A 6,466-nucleotide genomic window follows, 5' to 3' on the forward strand; every position below is an offset into this window, starting at 1 on the left:
GAAAAATTTGAAAATATACTGAAAATACCAAAATTGCATGGTAGAACAAATACAAGGTAAAGTTAATACTACAACAAATACAACTCGAACAACAACCACAAAGGAATTTGTTTTTGTTTGTAACGTTACTGCCAGTTGTATTTGTAAACAAAACAAGGAAATGTCTATAAATTATTGGAATTTAAAAAACTAATAATTTTTCACATTTGGTTGAATATTTTGGAAAACATGAATGAAAATTCGTTACATTTTCAATTTGTATGTTTCCACATCATTCCACTAAATGCATAAATTCTCGCAGAAAGTAGAATCCTTGGAAAAATGTTTGGGGTCGCTGGTAATTCATTGAAAAAAGAGTAGCTGTATCAATCATTTGCTTTTGAAAACAAAATAGCACATGTTTATTAAGGCTTTATTTTTTAAATTTTAATAAAACACCTCACATATTAACAAACGTTGTATCGCCTCTACAAGCGGGGATTTACTGCGCGGCTTATCGTTCGAATTTGGAGGAGGTTACATAACATTGATATGAAGAAGTCTTTCTGGGAAATGGTTTTTTCCGAATGATATATTTTTTTTTTTTCTCAAAAAATATATGTCCCTAATGTACATCGAAATAGAAATAAATGTATAAAATGTCATATGAAATTTGGCACTAACGTTACAACCCAGTTCACCCCACGTTTACACATGCAAGTGACAGTTCGAAAAATACCAATACACTCACACATATTCACTGCCACACCAACTAACAACCTCACTGCCCATAAAATTTTCTTGTCAGTAGTCAATGTAAGTGCTTTGAAAGTAACCTAAATTTTTTTCCGAACGTTTACACATGCAAGTGTCAGTTCGAAAAAATTGAAGTTTCGACTATAATATGTATACACAACTGTCTGCAAGTTACTTGCATGTGTAATCATTGGGTTAGTCAGCTGTGTATTGCTGCTACCTTTTCTTATTCTACCATGCCAAAATTGTGAGAAAAAATAGAAAACATGAATGAAAATAATAGAATTTAATATTAAATAGATATCTGAAAGAAGGACAAATATTTTTTCAGTTCATATCAATTAACTTTACTCGTCTTTTGCATGATACAATAAGAAGGTAGCAGCAACTGCCGTTTTTGGTAACATAAGATGTCAAAATTTGACATAAATTCAATGCAATTGACACATTATGTTACCATCAGCTGGGCTTCAGCTGGGCTGATAATGCTACCTTCTTATTGTATCATGGTCTTTTGGCTGAAACTTTCTTTAAAATCAGTAAACAAAAACTATGAAAATATGAATCGTGTTGCTATGAATTGTGTACCATGTCGTATGAATGGGTTAATTCGCGTACGTAATTATGAGAACGAACGACGTTATTCAAATGCTGGTATGAAGATGGCATTACATAACTTGATTTGGTATAGCCTTACATTTTGATACCTACAGATTCCACGTATTTTGAAGCAAACTGGTGATACAAAATCAATATATTTTTATACCGTATAATTGTTGTGCTTGTTTTTTTCTGGTCAGATGCTGAGGGTATATCACCGTTAGCGCAGCTGACTTATACTATCTTCTTTGGTGTGTAATTACAAAAAGAATACGCTCGACGTATTTCGGTAGTTCTCATAAGCAAGGCCTAGAGAAGGTCGGCCATTCAGAGTTCTGTTAACAACTTTTGACAACAAACATAATATATTTTACATTATTGTGATTTAAGTTTATTTGTATTTTAAATCACAATAATGTTTTTGACATCAAACATAACAATCAGCTGGGCTTATTGTCCGACTGTATAGATTGTGCTCATAGGGGTACATGTGTTCTACTTTTTTCACTACACACGTCCTGGGTATACGGACGTATATAGGTATGGGCCTAAAACTTTGGAAACTACGCACATTTATACAAGGTAGAAGTGATAATCAGCTGTTAATTAATTTTTTTTGTAAATTTGGTTTTCAAAATGTAATAGGGTCTACTCCATGGCCGAACTACCAGGTAGTGGTATCACACCAGCTGATCGAATATGAAAAGTCAAATCCCTTTATAAAAAAATTATTTTTGTTGTAATTTCCCCAACAACATAAAGACAGTTTTGACATAAAATATTCAAAATTTTACGATGCCACTACCTGGGTAATTGTGTCATGGTCTACACGTGAAATTTGAAACTTGTAGGTCGATTCCGCATTGCGATGCGAGTCATGTCGTGTCGTCAATCGTCTCTGCGACAAAATTTAAAAAATATACTACGCAAAGCGGTAGAAAATAATCATCGATAACAAGTTATCGGTGATGTAGCGGAGCGTTTTTTGTTTTGATTTGATAAATTAGAAAAAATATCAGAACAAGTTGTACACAAAAGTTATAGTTTTCTAAAATGATAAGCTCAGTGGAACTATTTTTTGATGATAATGAAGAAAATATAGTAAACGTAGCATCTATAAGACGACCAAAATTTAGAGATAAATCGAATCCTTTAGAATTGCCATCAGTATTGTGAGTATGTTTGGTTTCCAACATTCATCAAAATAATTGTTAATTTTTCCAAAAGACGCTGATATTTGCTCTGTTCCAGAACCTGCAAGAAGCTACTATTTTTTACTACGATAATTTTTTTTTCCTTTATGTTATCGAAAAAATAGTAAAAATTAGTAGATTCTTGCAGTACTGGAACAGACCAATTTATATAGTAGAGACATTAAAAAATTACTTAAAAAGCCCACAGATCAACAGCAATACAGTCACTCCTTAAAGTGTGTGGTGCTTAAAATTTTATGCAGAAGTAAGCTATCAAAAATCCCATGGCAATGACTTTAACCTTGGGGTGGCTCAGCCCACATTGTCAAAGGTATTAAGTGAAGTTCTGAAGTTAATACAAGAAAAACTGTGTAAAATTTGGATTGTTTCCAAATTAACAGAAAGGAAAAGCGTCAAAATAAAAACTATTTTAATTCAAAAACAAATTTTTTTGTCGGATGTATTGACGGAACACACGCACATATATCTGAATAGAAAAGGATATTTTAGTTTAAACGTTTTGTTGGCAAGTACGTTGTCAATTTCTACTCTCATTTTGAGGTTTTTCATTTCCTACCTCAGCAGATTGTCCAATTTCACTGTTATTATAATCCCATGTCTCTTTAATTCCGTAGATCGCACCTGCAGTATTTGAAACCATATTAATTTGCAGTAAGTCTGCTACCGCTTGCCCCATCGACGACAAAGATATTTCTTGTGATGGTCCACCTCCTGTAGCTGTAATGTTCTTCTTATTTTTGGGACATTTTTTTTCTTTAGTTTGGATTTAAAATGAGTCCATACTCTGTGTGTCTCATCAAAAGTGGCTTTGGTTTCGCCAAAAAGTCTGACTCCACGAGCTACGTTTGGGTGGGCTTCCATTTTTTCAAGCAGCATTTCAAATTGCTGTTTTGTAATAATTTTTACCAATATAAGTACCGAAACACCAAAAACGTATATAATATTAAATAAATTCACTTAAAATAAATAAAAATGTTACTTACGTTTCAATTTTTCGTTTTTATAAGTTTGTAAAAAATGCACGGCGACAGCTAATTTGTTGTCGCCGGAAAATGAACTTTATGGCGACAGAATTTGACGTCGTCGGGCGACTTTTGCCATACGTAATGGAAAAATTGCAACTAGCAACACGACTCGCGTCGCAATACGGAATCGACCCATTAGAAATTTGCTACCATAAAATACTTATTTTCATCATAAACGAGAATTCTGAATGCGTTATATTTACTTTTTGATTCAATTTTTTCTATTTTAGATGATTTTCAAAATGTATTTATGTTTTTCCTGAAAACAATTTTAGAACGACCCTATAATAATAATAATTATTGTTCCACTAACATCCCATACGGGACAAGGGAGACTTCTCTCATATCAATGAGTGCACCCCGATTCATAGTAGCACAATGATATGGGACCTACTGTTTATCGCCGAGTCCGAACGGCGTGTCTTAAGACCCCACTTTGTAGAGAAGTTTTACATGGCTGAAATACTCAGGAAATGTCGCCAACATTACTGAGGGATATTTTGCCACCGTTGAAAATTGTGATGTTGACTGGCCGGAGAATCGAACCCTACCATTGCACCACGGTGGCACCCGGAACGACCCTATTATTCAATATTTATCTTTGACAATTAATTTTCAATACCAACAATGTTGTACCTTATATGAATTTGCCTTGTTCGCAAGTATTACTGCATATTAAAAAATCAACAATTTTATTTAGCCACGCGAATAAAATTTCTTGTCCTTGTTTTCAACTTTAAGATATAAGCCCGTTTTTACATCCTTTCTGTAGTTAAATATTGGCTGGTATCGGTCAGATAACCCATTTTTTATTCTTACATGTTTGCTTTAAGAGTAAGTGTCAGATAAATTAAAAGGAACTTTGTGTTCCTTTTAAAATTTAAACTGCGACCGAGAGTATGCTGCACCAAAAGCAAGAAAAAATTGGCAGCAAATTCAAATCAACCAATCAGATTTGAGAAAACTTGAGGTAACAGATTTTTTTGCTTGATATTGCCATATTTTTACAAAATATAACATTTAAGCTTCGTTCCCGTACTTTTTAATGGTAAAACTCGTAAAACAGAGAACTGCAAAAAATTTGTTGTCACACACAAGTTTCTTGAAATAGTTCGGGAACGGAAAAATGGAAAATACGTCAAAAAAACTGGAACAAATGTCAAAGTCGGCGTATCAGCCAATCAGACGCCGGCAACCATGTTACTATTTTTTTACTCGACCAAATTTGTCGTGTAAAAAGTTTTTAAAGAGAGCGTCATTCAGCGCCATTTTTGTTTAAAGAGAAGTGAACATTTTACAACTTTTTTGTGTACGGGAACGCTTTTTCGAGTAAAATGTGTAAAAGTCGTAAAAATTGTAAAAACTTTTTAGTTCTGGAACACAGCTTTAGTTTAAATGAAAGATGTAATAACAAATCCCTTGTAATGCAAACTTTATTCCTTACTTTTCTTAAAGTAAGGTATAGCTGTGTTCCAGAACTAAAAACTTTTTACAATTTTTACGACTTTTACACATTTTACTCCCAAAACCGTTCCCGTACACAAAAAAGTTGTAAAATGTTCACTTCTCTTTAAACAAAAATGGCGCTGAATGACGCTCTCTTTAAAAACTTTTTACACGACAAATTTGGGCGAGTAAAAAAATAGTAACATGGTTGCCGGCGTCTGATTGGCTGATACGCCGACTTTGACATTTGTTCCAGTTTTTTTGACGTACAGTGCCCGGCATAATTATTTTGACAAGTTTGAAAAAATTATGTGTTTGGTTTTTTACCGGATTAGTCTTCTACAAAAATATGAAAAAATATTCTGGCTAATCCTTTACTAGAGTACTTATAATTAGTAATAGATTTTATCAATTTAAATTTACGCTTCCACTTTTGTAATGTAAATAAAATTTCACTGCGTGGCATAAGTATTTTGACAAAATTGTTTTATTGATTTTTAGACCTCAAGAATTAAAAATGTTTTATTTATACTTATGATTATTATTAGTTACGGTAAAAATAATATGCTTCACACACATATTTACCGCTATGGACCCATTTACGGATCGATGTTTCAAGGATTTAGGGATTTATCACTAAACAACATTTTCGATGATTTTCTCCCATTATTTTCCACATTTCCACTTTTTAATGAGAGTAAGAAGATTTTTCTCTTACAAATGTGATATTTGAAGGAGACTACTTTAAGTTTGAACCCGAAATACGCTCCAAACTTGCTCCACAAAATTCAGGCTTACCATAGTAGCAGTGTTCTGCAAATGAATACATAACATTTCGATCGGTTTAATACTATGTTGTTAAGAAATATTGTTTAAAATGCCAAAATATTCATTATAGTCCACAGCATTATCGATAAAAATTAAATATCACAGTATTTTAAATGGTCGATCAACATATTCTGATGCCTGGAAATGTTTGGGCATGGCAATAGCATCAGAAGGACATTTATTTCACAAAGATATCAAACTTCTTGGCGGTTTTTTGACTCAAGCATACTAAAAAAGTTATTCTAAGATCAATTATGTCCAAATTTATTTTTATCAGTCCACAATATGCTCTTCCACAATGATTGGTGGGGTGCAAGTGATTTTTATTGAAAATCTAATTGAAAATGTTTGTGGCTATGATTTATAAATCGAGTGGAATAGCAAAAAATGACTTCAAATTGTTTTTTTTTTTCTAATGTTTGGAGGTTCTAGTCTTAATAGAGAGTTTGCTTTGACATCGAAATTATTCAGAAGATGAGGATTTGTGTGCTTAAGTAAGATTAGATTTGCAATTCTGCTCTATTTACCGGAGAGCAACTTCTGTAATTTCACATTTTCTGCCTAGATCGACCATATTTACAGCGTTTTCAGTATTTTCAGATTTATTCGTTTCAAAAT

The sequence above is a fragment of the Musca autumnalis genome, unplaced genomic scaffold (genome assembly GCF_047663935.1).
Source record: "Musca autumnalis isolate F117 unplaced genomic scaffold, ASM4766393v1 scaffold_2, whole genome shotgun sequence".
In the NCBI taxonomy this organism is placed as follows: Eukaryota; Metazoa; Arthropoda; class Insecta; order Diptera; family Muscidae; genus Musca; species Musca autumnalis.